Source organism: Perca fluviatilis, chromosome 14 (genome assembly GCF_010015445.1).
Source record: "Perca fluviatilis chromosome 14, GENO_Pfluv_1.0, whole genome shotgun sequence".
In the NCBI taxonomy this organism is placed as follows: Eukaryota; Metazoa; Chordata; class Actinopteri; order Perciformes; family Percidae; genus Perca; species Perca fluviatilis.
Window position 1 is genome coordinate 29,967,529 of NC_053125.1, and position 16,777 is coordinate 29,984,305.

Here is a 16,777-nt window from a genome sequence, read left to right on the forward strand (position 1 = left end):
TGATTTATCTTTCACTTGGTTATTAGTCATCAAAAGTCCACAAAGCTACGTTGGTGAGGATGATAGTAACGTTAGCACAGTGGTCGTTCTGATGTGATGCTGAAATGGCTAACGCTAGCCTGCTAGTTAGCATCGTTTTACTGTTGGTGAGTAAAGTTAACGTTGTGTTAGTATTTAGTTATTGAACATGTTGTCTGTCTGACATGCCGGCAGTTCTGTCAAACTCTGTTGTGTGGGAGGGGCTTAGGAGACGGTTTGGGCTGCAGCAGAAAGGGGGAGGGACTGAGAAGTTGTCAATGTCCAAATTTGTTGGCAAAGTCCTGGCTCTTCACAATCTTACCTACTGCAGCTTTAAAGTGCTCATATTATGCGTTTTTGCTTTTCCCGTTTCCTTTATTGTTTTACATATATTTCTGTGCAGGTTATAGGTTTACAAAGTGAAAAGCCCAAAGTCCCCCCAAAGGGACTTACCATCTCCAACAGAAAACACTGTTCACAAACTGCTCCAAACAGCTCTATTGTAGTCCAGCCTTTACTTCAGAGACTCTCGGCTCACCTAGCTGCTAGCGTCGAACGCCCGCCTCATACTCATACAGGCCGACGTGGGGGACCGGCCACGCGGGCCTGCTGGTATTTACTGAGACTTGGCTCCACGAAGACATCCCTAACTCCTCGATTGAGTGGGAGGGTTTCTCCCCTTGTCCGTACATACAGAAATAAAACTTTGGGGGAAAAAGTCGAGGAGGAGGTATCTGTGTGTTTGTGAGTGACAGCTGGTGCAGGAACTATTCTGTGAGAGAGACTGTGTGCAGCCCTGATATTGAACTGCTGTGCATTTCTCTAAGACCTCTAAACTCCAGGAGTTTGGCGTGCAATATGATAATTTGCTCAGCATATGTGCCACCCAGCGGATGCGGCCCGAAGCTGCAGTTCGTGTTGCAGACTGTGTCCACCACCAACTGCAACACACTCTGGGAGCCCTGGTTTTTTTATTCTTGGAGATTTAAACCACTGTAAATTGGAACTTTCCCTTCCTGGATTCGAACAATACGTCAATTATGGCACCCGGCCCATACGAAGTGTGTGTTGAACAAATGTTACAGTAATATAAGACATGCATACAGGGCCAGTCCAAAGCCCCCTTTGTCAAACTCTGACCATAATACACTCCATCTAATACCTACATATAAGACTGTCTTGAAGAGCAGTAAACCACTAACTAAGACAGTGACTGTATGGTCTAAAGACAGTATAGAGACACTGAAGGGCTCATTTCTCTGTACAGACTGGGACATTTTTCATGGTTTGGGTATTGATGAGGCCACTGACACTATTACGGATTATATTAAATTCTGTGAGGATTGTGTGGCCACCAAGAAGGTTATTACAATCTACCCTAACAACAAGCCATACATCACCAGAGAGTTAAAGGACTGTATTAACTGGAAAAAAATGGCTTTTAGGAATCATGATAGGATGGGGTTGAAATCAGTTCAAAGGGAGCTTAATCAGTCATTAAGGGATGCAAGAAGGTAACATAGGGATGTCATAGAACAAAAATTTTGCCTCTATGGTCTCCATGAAATCTGTTACAAATATGACAACACTTAGAAAGGGCCTCACAACATATGATAAGCAGATGAATTTAATGATTTCTTTCTGAGGTTTGATACACAGGACTACTCTTTGGAATGTAATAATGTACTACAGTCATTTACAACTGACCCCAGTTCTAGGTTAGTAGTTGATCCCCTCAAAATTCAGTCACTTTTCAGCCATGTATGTAAAAAGAAATCTGCAGGACCGGATGGCATCTCTGCTTTTCTTCTCAAGACCTTTGCTGCAGAGCTAACCCCTCCATGGTGCCCTGTGTTTCAGAGGTCTGTAGATTCCCATCTGTTTCCTGCTCTCTGGAAAAAATCTACCATTATTCCCATTCCAAAGAAACCCTGTCCTACAGAAAACAATGATTATAGACCGGTGGCTTTAACTTCTGTTGTCATGAAATGTTTAGAAAAATACGTGGTATCCATACTGAAATCTGAAGTCAACACTGAACTAGATCCACTCCAGTTTGCTTATAGGCAGGGGAGGAGTACAGACAATGCAATTAATAGCATCACCCACCTAACTCTTAAAGGGAAACTTCACCGATTAGCATTAAGCTTTGTATCAGTAGAAACCTGGTAGTATTTTTGAATGACCATGCTTCCCTCCCTCATGTCCCCCTGAGGGGGGAGATTCTCTGTATTGTGGGTCTGGAAAGCGCCTCAGATGACGCAAAATGACGCATTTTGCGTCATCTGAGGTTTTTGCCCAGAGGCAAAGACTACAGCCTGTATTAGGAGCCACTTCCGGCATAGCCCAAAGAGGGTTGGACTGTCGGCTTTTTCCAGAGATTGCCGAGGAAAAACGAGTGTCAGCCATCTTGAATCCTTAGCTTCTCAGCAGGAGCAGAAACTGTTCATCCCGACGGAAATTTTAGAACAACAATGATGTGCATTCAAACTACCGCACACGTGTACCACCGGGATACATTGGAACACATCGGAGAATATGCAGGACGCTTTATTACGGACGCAATACTCGACACACTACGCAAGCTTTGCCTGCACGGAGACCAGCGGTGGTGCTCGATTCCTGTGGCCGGTAAAGTGACCTCATCAGTGGGGAGCGTTGAACGAGTGTGCCGGTGGAAAGCTAACGCTTGCCAGCCATCTGTTCAGCAATCCTGCTTGCAAGTGTCCGCTCATTAAACAAACTGGACTACATCCAACTTCAACGAAACTCCCAACGCAAGTTCAGAGACTGCTGTGCTGTGTTTATGTTGTTGTGGAAATATTGCTGTGGACAATCCAGCCGGCTGCTCTGTCACCGGGTAAGACTACTAGTGGAGGTGGGCTGTGTTACCCCGGACTGCCTGTTGCAGAAATGGGGTGATTTGTATCCAACTAGAGTTTGTGACTGTAAAATGCCGACAATTCTAGCTACATCCCACACAAATGTACGGGCTGTGTTTATACTCGATGTTTATACCACAGCCCACCAAGAGCTAATGCTAGTAGCTATGTGTTAGCCTTCTTTTATTCTACTTCGTTTAAGAATGCTTGATTCTGATTGGCTGGGAGGAGGGCATTAACCCGGCATATTGCCCGCTGTGTATTGCCCGCTGACTGAGTACAGCGTCATCAAACAGTAGATCAATACGCTGCTTGTATTTTTTTCTATCACAGAAATTTCAAACATGAGGTCCATTGTAAAATAAACCTTGTTTAAAAAAAGTTTCTAAAAAGTGTCTGAAATCTATCGGAGGGTCAGTCGATACATAGTTTTGCAAGCGAGATACAATGTAGCAACTACCTTATTAAACTAACGTTAGTGATCAGATGCAGCCTTGTGTGGTTACTAGAAAACTATTAACGCAGCTACAGTTGAGCTACAGTTGAGCTAACATTCGTGGTAGGCTAGTTCTAAATATTACAGTGCTTTTAAAATGGACAAATTCATTGTCCATTTTAATATATTTGGAGTAGGGAAGACATTTGAGGACTGGTTGAAGAGCGTACGAGGATGACATGACAAAAGAAAAAGACAAGGCCCATGGTACCCGTTTCCGAGATCTGACAGATGAGGAGCTGCTTACAATTGAAGACGGGGGCCCTGGAATCAAACACAAAAAGGCAACTGCCTTTGCTATGAAGGTTTTCACCGAGTGGAAGAGCCAGCAGAAGGATAGACTGACACTGACAACTGACCCGGACACCTGCAGCGCAGAAGAACTAAACGATTTGTTAAGACGTTTTTATGCTACAGTTCAAAAAAGCAGTAAACCGGCGCCATACAGTGTGGCAACGATGACCGGCATCAGAGCCTCACTGAACCGTCATTTCTCAAGGTTCAATTTATATTCGGACAGTGAGTTTACCACAAGCAACAGGGTGTTCAAATCCATAATAAAAACCCATCAAAAGAATGGCCAAGACAAGGCAAAACACCATCCCCCGCGCCACGAGGCTGACGGGAAAATTGCTGCGTGAATCCACAGCTCTCCCCGGACACCCCGTTAGGTCTAGTTTCCAAAGTTTGGTTTGACCTCCAGCTTTGCTTGGCGAGGCGAGGCAGGAGGGCACTTCGGGAACTGACTGCGTCCTCATTCGCCATAAAAGTGGATGACGCCGGGATGAATACGTTAGTTTGTCGTTCAATCCGGGACGAAGAACCACAAATATTCAAATGACCCAAACAAGGAAAACCTCCGGGCGCAATGTATGCAGAGCCAGGCAACCCCAGATGTCCAGTCCTGAGCTTCAAAAATATCTCGCCAGACGTCCTCCGGGTGTCACCGCCTTCTACCTCCATCCACTAAAGGACCCCCAAACCACATCTCTGGTACTCCACACAGCCGATGGGGAAGAACTACCTGGGGGACATGCTTCCAGCGATTGTCCAAAGCAGCTGGTATGACCACCAGATACACCAACCACAGTCTTAGAAGCAGCGGCTGTCTGTCGGCTGTCTGAGGGCGGGCTGGAGTCCAGACAAATCATGTCTGTTAACGGGACACAGGTGAGCCTAAGCCTAGGTTATAAATTCATTGTGGTAATAATAACCTGAAGCCTACTGCAAAAGTACATTTTTATAATTTTTTTGCAGGTGTGAATCCACCTCAAAAAGCTACTGGGCCCCATCCAACACGGACAAAAAGTTTGGAGTCAGGTGTTGTCTGCACCCCAGCAGGCCTCCGCAGCATCTCTCCTCCTCAAGCTGCGCAATCCTCTCGGCAACCTATCGTCCGATTCATCTTTCCCTATGCCCTTCAATATGTCCCATTTTACAATCAATGGGAATGTCCAGTTTATTACACATAAATGAATCAATAATTTTGTTATACATGTAGGCTACTGCAAATAAAATTTATTTGGAATAAGGAATGCATGTTTGATGTGTGGTTGCTATAGAAACTGAGCTGAGCTAACGTTATTCACCGTAGTTCTAAAGGGGACTATTTTTTTAGAGGGAGATGAACTCAAAAGCATGCAATACCGAATAAGAAAAAGCATAATTATTAAAGTATTTGAATTGTTTTATTATGTTGGCAACCAAGAAGTAGAATAAACGGGATAATCACCTCAAAGGCAGGGCAATAAACAGTTTGATATGCCTGGCTTGTGGAAGGTAATCCGGTCCACAAGCCGGGCATATCAAACTGTTTATTGCCCCTACCTGAGGCAATTACTCCTTACTTAATACATGGCTTGGTTGAATTCTAATGTAGAATGCGGTCTGTTATTTCTTGATAACAGACCGTTGCTAAGGAAATAACACCGTTGCCATGCATAGCAGAGTGTTGCCATGGACACAGTTCTGTTCACTCTGAAGCTATCAATCAATCCGCTGAAAGAAGTCCGGATAATGTATCAGCTGTGGCCCCAAAAAGCATGTTTTAAATGTGTACACACTTGTTGAGTTGATCGTCTCACTGTCTGTCTGTAAAGGGTAGGCGTGCTGGCAGGGTGGCCTCATACAGCAGCAAAGCAAGTGCATTCTGGGATTTGGTGTCTTTCATCCATATGAGCCAATTTTCTGTCTTATCTCGGCCTAGAAGGCACCAATTTCAATTTTCTTTTCACATTTCTACTACATTAGTGACCCAATTTAAAGATATATTCAGCTTTCCAGCGGTGAAATTTCCCTTTAATTCTACGGTAAATCTACGTTAAATCCAAACACCCGTTTCCTGGTTAAGAGTCTTTTGTTTTCCCCCCTAACTTCTTCCGGGACACCAACTGCGCGCCTCAGTTTGAAAGCAGGGCGTAAGCACAACATTCTGGGCCCTTTAGAAAGGCATTCTCTCTGGGCCCCTCCATGCATCCAGCAGCTATTCATTCTAGCATCTTTTTGGGCCCCTCCTCACATGAGGGACCTGGGTGGCAGTAGCTCAGTCCGTAGGGACTTGGGTTGGGAACCGGAGGGTCGCTGGTTCAAGTCCCAGTATGGACCAAAGTACAGAGTGTGGATTGGTAGCTGGAGAGATGCCACTTCACTTCCTGGGCACTGTCAGCTCTACTCTTGAGCAAGGCACCGTACCCCCCAACTGCTCAGGGCGCTGGTCCAGCACTGGCAGCCCACTCACTCTTGACATCTCTCCATTTAGCATGTCTTTGTGTATTTCAGGCCTGTGTGTAGTGATTTCTAACAAACAGAGTGTAAATTGTAATTTCCCCACTGGGGATCAATAAACAGTATGAATTAAAAAAATTTAATTAAATTAAATTAAATGAATCAGTCCCAGTTCCATGCCCAGTCCAACACCCCTATTGAAAGCCCTGTGTTTTATGAACAACCCATCTACCAACCCAACCTCCTCCCTACACGGCCATCGTGCTCTTATAAAGCCGGCAGACCTTGTGGTGCATACAGTAATAAATAGGTGGAATACATATGAATTGCAGTGCGTTACATTTTGTAGCCATATGTACCAATGGTTTTATTTGTTATTTGTATTTGTTCTGTGGTTCATTTATATATATATATATATATATATATATATATATATATATATATATATATATATATATATATATATATATATTTACACACACAAGTAATGATGTGTTAGGGTTAGGATCTCTGTGCTACCAATCTTGAGGTGATCTTGGTGAACTCTGAACACGTGAAGTATTTTTTGGTTTTTTTCTGACACGCCGCAGTGATGTGCGATACTCCAATATTTGGTATCAATCCGATACCAAGTAAATACAGGGCCAGTATCGTGCATACTCCTGCGCATACCAATACTTTTAATAATTAAGGTGGATGCATGATCGAATTGCTGAATCTGAATGAATTTTCATGACCCTTTATTGTATTTGTGAATTTAATTAATTGTAAAGTTAAAACCCAGGAAAGAATTTGCTTGTATAATTTGTTGTGTTACCACTGTATCTTACAGCCTTTTTTAAATTATACAGATTGCACTTGTTTCATTTTCCACCCACCACTACCGTAAACTGTCCCAAACTAGTGCAAATACCCAGATTGAGACGTATATCCCCAATTTGCTGCATACATAAGAATGCTTCTAAAACCTGAATAAGACCGGCATATCCCACTTGTTGTGTATTAATTTTGAAACCGGCCTTTTCGGGATATGCAAACAGAATATGCTGTTTACATGACTCTTATCAAATTCAGAATATTTTCATATTAGGAATAATAGGGGATTATTAGTGTGCATGGACTCATTAGTGTATATCTGATTATTTTTCTTGACTGTTAGATCATAGTTGCAAGACATTTCCCAGCAGCTACCAAGTGAAACTGGAATCTATTCAAGTATTATTTCCACAGAAGCAGCTTTATCATGGAAAGTCTTTCTATCTGTTGCCATCTCCTTTTCAATCCAATTTCTGTGGAACTACACTGTTAACCCATTGAAAGAGGAAGATAAACTGGAATCTATCCAAGTATTCTTCTTTATGTTTTAAATTATGAATACCAACTTTTGCCTTCTAACAGGTGATTTAGAGTCCCTTCGTTTAGACACAACAGGCTCGAGAACTCTGTTATACATCAGTCTATCCTGTTGCTAAACCAAAATCAGTGTGCTGCCAATTAACAAGACAGGGGCCTTATCAAACTTATCTCTAATTGTTTCTTAATGTAGAACAGTCCAGCATATTCAATGAAGTCGACGTACCTGCATTATTTTTGCAATCTTGGGTTGTATCCACATGGTTGAATGCACTCATTGCACATAGCTTTGTATGAATGCATCAGCTAAATAAATGTAATGTAATGCAAAACATAACTAAATCACATGTGACCATATATTGCTGTGTGTCAGAGAAAAACAAAACACAGTTCAAGAGTTCAGATTTCCAGAGAAATCCATGCTGTTAGCTTCTTATGAGCCTGGAGGTGCGTGGTTACTCTTTGAATGGGTTAACAGTGTCTTTCCATGGAAAGTGAGACACACCTACAGGGAAATAAAACTATAAGACTATAAAGATAGATTCCAGTCTATTTTTTTAGTGCAATTATTACTTGGTAACTGCTGAAAAATGTCTTGCACCTATGATATAGCACTAACAGAAAACCATATCAGGTAAAGGCATAGATGTATTTAACAGAAAGACCATTACTCAGGCTAACAAGTTTTATAATAATTGAAGTAGCTTCCATTACATAAACCCACTATTACAACTACAACCTGGTATAAAGCAAATTTCTAAAATAGTAATGGTTTGAATATAATAGAATGACTGTACATTATATATGTACAAAACCAAGTGGTATGAAAACATATATTTGATTTTATTTATTTTAATGTATTATTTTTACAACAGCAACATGATCCATTCAAATGACCATAACTCTGTGGTTACAACAAGCTTCCCCAACCTCAAAATAAGTAATTTGTCATTGTGTTACAAAATGACCCTTTTAACAAGACAGAGGCCTTATTGAACTTATCTCTGAGTGTTTCTTAATGTAGAACAGTCCAGCATATTTAATGAAGTCGATGTACCTGCATTATTTTTGCAATCTTGGGTTGTATCCACATGGTTGAATGCACTCTTTGTATGTAGCTTTGTATGAATGCATCAGCTAAAGTAATGTAATGTAATGCAATACATTAAAATTAATGCAACTAAATCACATAAGGTGACCATACATTGCTGTGTGTCAGAGAAAAATAAAACACACTTCAAGAGTTCAGAGTTCCAGAGAAATCCATGCTGTTAGCTTCTATGAGCCTGGAGGTGCAGTGGTTACTCTTTGAATGGGTTAACAGTGTCTTTCCATGGAAAGTGAGACACACCTACAGGGAAATAAAACTATAAAGACTATAAAGATAGATTCCAGTCTATTTTTTTTTAGTGCAATTATTACTTGGTAACTGCTGAAAAATGTCTTGCACCTATGATATAGCACTAACAGAAAACCATATCAGGTAAAGGCATAGATGTATTTAACAGAAAGACCATTACTCAGGCTAACAAGTTTTATAATAATTGAAGTAGCTTCTATCACATTTACATACACCCACTATTACAACTACAACCTGGTATAAAGCAAATTTCTAAAATAGTAATGGTTTGAATATAATAGAATGACTGTACATTATATATGTACAAAACCAAGTGGTATGAAAACATATATTTGATTTTATTTATTTTTAATGTATTATTTTTACAACAGCAACATGATCCATTCAAATGACCATAACTCTGTGGTTACAACAAGCTCCCCAACCTCAAAATAAGTAATTTGTCATTGTGTTACAAAATGACCCTTTTAACAAGACAGAGGCCTTATTGAACTTATCTCTGAGTGTTTCTTAATGTAGAACAGTCCAGCATATTTAATGAAGTCAATGTACCTGCATTATTTTTGCAATCTTGGGTTGTATCCACATGGTTGAATGCACTCTTTGTATGTAGCTTTGTATGAATGCATCAGCTAAAGTAATGTAATGTAATGCAATACATTACAATTAATGCAACTAAATCACATAAGGTGACCATACATTGCTGTGTGTCAGAGAAAAACAAAACACACTTCAAGAGTTCAGAGTTTCAGAGAAATCCATGCTGTTAGCTTCTTATGAGCCTGGAGGTGCAGTGGTTACTCTTTGAATGGGTTAACAGTGTCTTTCCATGGAAAGTGAGACACACCTAGTATTATGTATTGCATCACATTACATTTATTTAGCTGATGCTTTTATCCTAAACTACTTACAATAAGTGCATTCAACCCAGCACCGGCCCGAGCCTTTTGGGGGCCCTAAGCAGAATTAGATTTGGGTGCCCCCTCCTGCCACACGGAGTCACTTGTGCTTGACGATTATTGACACAAATGCTAGCTATAATGTTACATTATTAATGAATACAGTGAGGTTATGTATTAACACAGTGACGGATTATGAACTACTGTCCCCCTGGGCACAGATGCATATGGACCCTCCCCTACTGTTGGTACGGTGAGGGGGGTCTTGGGGTGCTCCCCCAGAAAATTTTGAATTTGGTAGATGTGATTTCCTGTATTCTGGTGCATTTTGGGGATGGTCAGTTGGAGAAGGGCAATACCTAAATTTCTTCAGATTCATAGCCTTTTGCTTTTGATTTCTTAAGGTAGTGACTTCACACAACTACTTGGGCTTCAGAGCCAAACAACACGTTCAATCCCACAGGACTTTATGTTCGAGTAAAATATTACATCTACTTATCCTAATAGGTATGCATATTTATATTTTTTTTCCTAACCGATAGCCCACCCGAAGTTAACCGCTTATTAACAGTTAACAATCAGCTGACTAAGTCCATGTCCACCCTTCTGGGAGAGTTAGCAGCCACAATGTTTCATTCATTGTTGTTGACACGTGCAGCAACTTTTCCATTCCCCAAGTCTCCACCACATCAATTAGTTTAGCTGCATGAGAACAGTCTGTGTGTTGTTGCATTGGGTGGCCCACATGGCACCAGCCTAGTTTCTGTTGAGGATTTAAATTCCATAAACCTGTCTAGGTGTTTATGTTAGATGCCTATCTGCAAAGTCTCTTGTGTCACAGGTGTAAAACCTGTTTGTGGTTTCAGCAGAAACTAAATATCTGGAAACTAATCAAGTATTTGCCCCAGTTTCTGTAACTTTTGAAACCGTAACCACTGCTGCTTGAAGGTCATAAGAAGCTAACACTGGATAGTCTTTACATGTATGTCAAGTAAGAAATCACAAGTCCTCCACTTAAAACAGTGCATAGTGTCACACAAGTTAATGGTTCATTGATTTGTTGAATTCATTCTTAACTGCAAGCAACTATTTCACAGCTGTATTTCTTACTTTGCATTGATTATTAAACATATTAGCTGATCAGATGGTGTGTCCCTTCTAAAGTATGCTACTTCAGTCTTTGTGGATTTTTTCCCTGTTAAATGTTGGGCTTTTTGAGCTCACTTTGTTTCCCCACCTTGGTTTACATCAGAAAATACTGTGCCAGAGATATTTACATCTGTCTTAACATTACATTACTTGATGTAATAATTAACAGTTATTAAAACCAAAACATTATCTGCACAGCTCCAACAGAGTTAATGTGTGTTAAAGATGTAAGATAATCATCATTTTAGTCCTGTGATGTGCAGGCACTCTGAATTTGGTTGGAAACATAATCAAAGGCTTGAGTCGCTCTCTCTGCTGCAACCACTTTGTACAAATCTGTGTTCAAAGTCTGTCATTAGGTTTTCAAATATGTATGTGAGCTGCATATCAAGCTGAGAAATAGGAAGGCTTTTCATTACATTACATGTTATTTAGCTGACGCTTTTATCCAAAGCGACTTACTATTGCTATATATGTCAGAGTTTACACACCTCTAGAGCAACTATGGGTTAAGTGTCTTACCCAGGGACACATTGGTTGATGTATTGTAGTGGGATTCGAACCCAGGTCTCCCACACCAAAGACATGTATCAAATCCACTGTGCCATCACCACCACCAAGGTGTGTAGGGTCGTGGCTGGATTAGCGTTAGTTGGTAGACCAGGAGCACATATATAGAGGGTTATTCCTCAAGGTAGTGGCCGCAGGTTTGACTCTGACCTGCGGCCCGCTTTCTGCATGTCATTCCCCCTCTCTCCGCTTTCATGTCTTCATCTGTCCTGTGTCCTGGCATAACACCAGAAAAGCCTCTGTAATTATATTGAGCCAGGGAAAAGGTAGCAGGAGATTTCTTTATATACCGGTAGGCCTAATTGTATTTTAATTTTATTTTAGAAGTTATTTGTTGTAGCTATGACTGATACTGGGGCAGGGCCATCACAGAAATTCAATTTACTGTGTCAGAAATCACAAATCCTCCACTTTAAAACAGCACATAATGTCACACACCTTACACCACTTAAAGGACAATTCCGGCGCAAAATGAACCTAGGGGTTAATAACAGATATGTACCTACTCAATCGTTCTCTGGGACATGTTGTCATGCTAATCGAATATGTTTGTAGCTTGAAACGCAAGCAGCGGACCGGCTGATTAGCTTACAACGCTAGTATTCGGGGCACAGGAAAGTAAAACCAAATCGCTATTTTGTACCACTAAAAAGGCTCAAAATATCACCACACTTCAACGGTAGCATAAAGAGGGTCCGTAAATGTTAACCGCGGCGTTGAGAACTTTGTAAGTGTATAGACAGTTTATTAAAAAGATAGATTATAAAGACACTCACGTTCATGTTTATCACGCGCCCGTCTTGAAAACCATTCATGACTTACAGCTGGCGATGCAAACTAAAAATCTCTTAAACTTCTCTAGAGTACTCATGCCGGAGTTTACGGGGCAGGGGGAGCACTGCCCCTGGTAGCTGAAACGGGTAATTGCATTGTTTAAAAAATGAGTGGAATAATTACTTCGACATAACCAGATATTTTATAAATACTTTAGTAAAAATTATATTTTTTCACCTGAGACCATTGTCGACACATATGCAGGACGCAAAAACAATAATTTGTTGCACTAGTCGGGACATCTTACCGTGCTAACGTTACAATAAAGGTTGCCTAAATGCCATAAATTTGCTGTCAGCTTACTAATTGAATGCGCGCTTTGTTAGATTTGGACTTTGATACGTTTTTATTCCACTTTGTTTAAACAGCCGAGTTCACCTCGTTCACCTGTTTGGAGCTGACTGGTGAATGTGACGCGTATAGGCCTTGCTGGATACACTTTGACTCTGTTTGTGAATCTACTGATCGCTGTGGATGACTTGTTTTCATGTCATTGGATTACGGCAAAATACGGATCTTTTTCTTAACGTGTCTTAACGTTTTATGGTGTGATTGCGCTTGGTTTCTGCGTTTGGAGAGGCATCTCAACAGACTGTGGGTCCAACACTGATTGTTCACTGTTAGCCTACATGTTAGTTGAATTTAAGTGTCGGAGCATTCTGCCACCGTCTGTCTATTGTGCTCCAACACAGCCGCCTACGGGCGTCAGTTTGATTTGAAATGTGCTAGGGACAGAGACGCATTCGAGGTATACATTTCCACAAGTGCTGGGTACAATGACGCATACTTTTTTTCTCTTTCACGCAGGTCAGGTTTTAATGTACGTAAACAATGACCAATGATTACCAAATTTTCGCTAATATTGCTCCTCATAACCACGGAAAACTGTCAAAAAATAGAACCCAAAGTCCAAATATTATGGACGTTATCTGACATTTAGCGTTTCTGCTTCACATTTTCAGCAGGGCAGCGGAGCAGCTGTTGGTTGACTCCCAATGGTTCTCATGGGCTTTATAACTCATAACATGAAAAAGCTTAACGTGGTTTAATGTACCTAAAAACGATCAATCATCACCACGTTTCTGGTTAGATTTTTTGACAGTTTTCGTGGGTTGAGGAGCAATATGAGAGAAATTTGGTAATCATTGTTTAGGTACAAGCTTTTTCTTTCCTCGGCCATAGCCTGTCAAGTTCTTTTGACAGGCTTAAGTGTTCATTTCAAGATATGGCCATGATAAATTTGGTGATCGTTGTTGAGGTACATTAAACCGCTGTTCAATGTGTAAGCAGAACAGCACGTTGCACTAGAAGAGAGAAGCGTGCAGCCTGCGCAGCAGCAGAGCGGCTGTGTCTGTACCCACCCTGTGGGGGACAGAGATTGTTGTGGATTTTTGCATCTGTCGCCCAAGAATTATATATGTGTTATGGACTTCTTTTTTTAACTAAATTGAGCTCGAGGTTTTAAAATGTTACAATGTAAATTCAAATCTGCTTAAAAAATAAACATATGTTTATTTAGCATGTTTGTTTTGTCCATATGTGATCGTGCTGTGTTCCCCAGGTCTCAGTTGCTACAATGAGTATTTTTTATTTTTTTGCCCCCCTGGCCTCGAATGTCAAACTCCGCCTATGTGGATAACTGTCCATCTGGTCCCTCCGGTCTGGGTCTCCAATCATACTTTGCATCCGCTTTCAGACAAATAAGCTGTCCTAAAATTGAATGAAATATATATATATATATATATATATATATATATATATATATATTTGTTTGTGTGTTCATTTATATATATATATATATTTACACACACACAAGTAATGATGTGTTAGGGTTAGGATCTCTGTGCTACCAATCTTGAGGTGATCTTGGTGAACTCTGAACACGTGAAGTATTTTTTTTTTTTTTTCTGACACGCGCAGTGATGTGCGATACTCCAATATTTGGTATCAATCCGATACCAAGTAAATACAGGGCCAGTATCGCGATACTCCTGCGATACCAATACTTTTAATAATTAAGGTGGATGCATCGAAATTGCTGAATCTGAATGAATTTTCATGACCCCTTTATTGTATTTGTGAATTTAATTAATTGTAAAGTTAAAACCCAGGGAAAGAATTTGCTTGTATAATTTGTTGTGTTACCACTGTATCTTACAGCCTTTTTTTAAATTATACAGATTGCACTTGTTTCATTTTCCACCCACCACTACCGTAAACTGTCCCAAACTAGTGCAAATACCCAGATTGAGACGTTATATCCCCAATTTGCTGCATACATAAGAATGCTTCTAAAACCTGAATAATACCGGCATATCCCACGTGTTGTGTATTAATTTGGAAACCAGCCTTTTTCGGGATATGCAAACAGAATATGCTGTTTACATGACTCTTATCAAATTCAGAATATTTTCATATTAGGAATAATAGGGGATTATTAGTGTGCATGTACTCATTAGTGTCTATCTGATTATTTTTCGGACTGTTAGATCATAGTTGCAAGACATTTCCCAGCAGCTACCAAGTGAAACTGGAATCTATTCAAGTATTATTTCCACAGAAGCAGCTTTATCATGGAAAGTCTTTCTATCTGTTGCCATCTCCTTTTCAATCCAATTTCTGTGGAACGAAACTGTTAACCCATTGAAAGAGGAAGATAAACTGGAATCTATCCAAGTATTCTTCTTTATGTTTTAAATTATGAATACCAACTTTTGCCTTCTAACAGGTGATTTAGAGTCCCTTCTTTAGACACAACAGGCTCGGGAACTCTGTTATACATCAGTCTATCCTGTTGCTAAACCAAAATCAGTGTGCTGCCAATTAACAAGACAGGGGCCTTATCAAACTTATCTCTAATTGTTTCTTAATGTAGAACAGTCCAGCATATTCAATGAAGTCGACGTATCCCTGCATTATTTTTGCAATCTTGGGTTGTATCCACATGGTTGAATGCACTCATTGCACATAGCTTTGTATGAATGCATCAGCTAAATAAATGTAATGTAATGCAAAAACATAACTAAATCACATGTGACCATATATTGCTGTGTGTCAGAGAAAAACAAAACACAGTTCAAGAGTTCAGATTTCCAGAGAAATCCATGCTGTTAGCTTCTTATGAGCCTGGAGGTGCAGTGGTTACTCTTTGAATGGGTTAACAGTGTCTTTCCATGGAAAGTGAGACACACCTACAGGGAAATAAAACTATAAAGACTATAAAGATAGATTCCAGTCTATTTTTTTAGTGCAATTATTACTTGGTAACTGCTGAAAAATGTCTTGCACCTATGATATAGCACTAACAGAAAACCATATCAGGTAAAGGCATAGATGTATTTAACAGAAAGACCATTACTCAGGCTAACAAGTTTTATAATAATTGAAGTAGCTTCCATTACATAAACCCACTATTACAACTACAACCTGGTATAAAGCAAATTTCTAAAATAGTAATGGTTTGAATACAATAGAATGACTGTACATTATATATGTACAAAACCAAGTGGTGTGAAAACATATATTTGATTTTATTTATTTTTAATGTATTATTTTTACAACAGCAACATGATCCATTCAAATGACCATAACTCTGTGGTTACAACAAGCTCCCCAACCTCAAAATAAGTAATTTGTCATTGTGTTACAAAATGACCCTTTTAACAAGACAGAGGCCTTATTGAACTTATCTCTGATTGTTTCTTAATGTAGAACAGTCCAGCATATTTAATGAAGTCGATGTACCTGCATTATTTTTGCAATCTTGGGTTGGATCCACATGGTTGAATGCACTCTTTGTATGTAGCTTTGTATGAATGCATCAGCTAAAGTAATGTAATGTAATGCAATACATTACAATTAATGCAACTAAATCACATAAGGTGACCATACATTGCTGTGTGTCAGAGAAAAAAAAACACACTTCAAGAGTTCAGAGTTTCAGAGAAATCCATGCTGTTAGCTTCTTATGAGCCTGGAGGTGCAGTGGTTACTCTTTGAATGGGTTAACAGTGTCTTTCCATGGAAAGTGAGACACACCTTAGTATTATGTATTGCATCACATTACATTTATTTAGCTGATGCTTTTATCCTAAACTACTTACAATAAGTGCATTCAACCCAGCATCGGCCCGAGCCTTTTGGGGGCCCTAAGCAGAATTAGATTTGGGCCGCCCCTCCTGCCACACGGAGTCACTTGTGCTTGACGATTATTGACACGACACAAATGCTAGCTATAATGTTACATTATTAATGAATACAGTGAGGTTATGTATTAACACAGTGACGGATTATGAACTACTGTCCCCCTGGGCACAGATGCATAAGGACCCTCCCCCACTGTTGGTACCGGTGAGGGGGTCTGGGGGTGCTCCCCAGAAAATTTTTGAATTTGGTAGATGTGATTTCCTGTATTCTGGTGCATTTTGGGGATGGTCAGTTGGAGAAGGGCAATACCTAAAAAATGTAATGTAATGCAAAACATAACTAAATC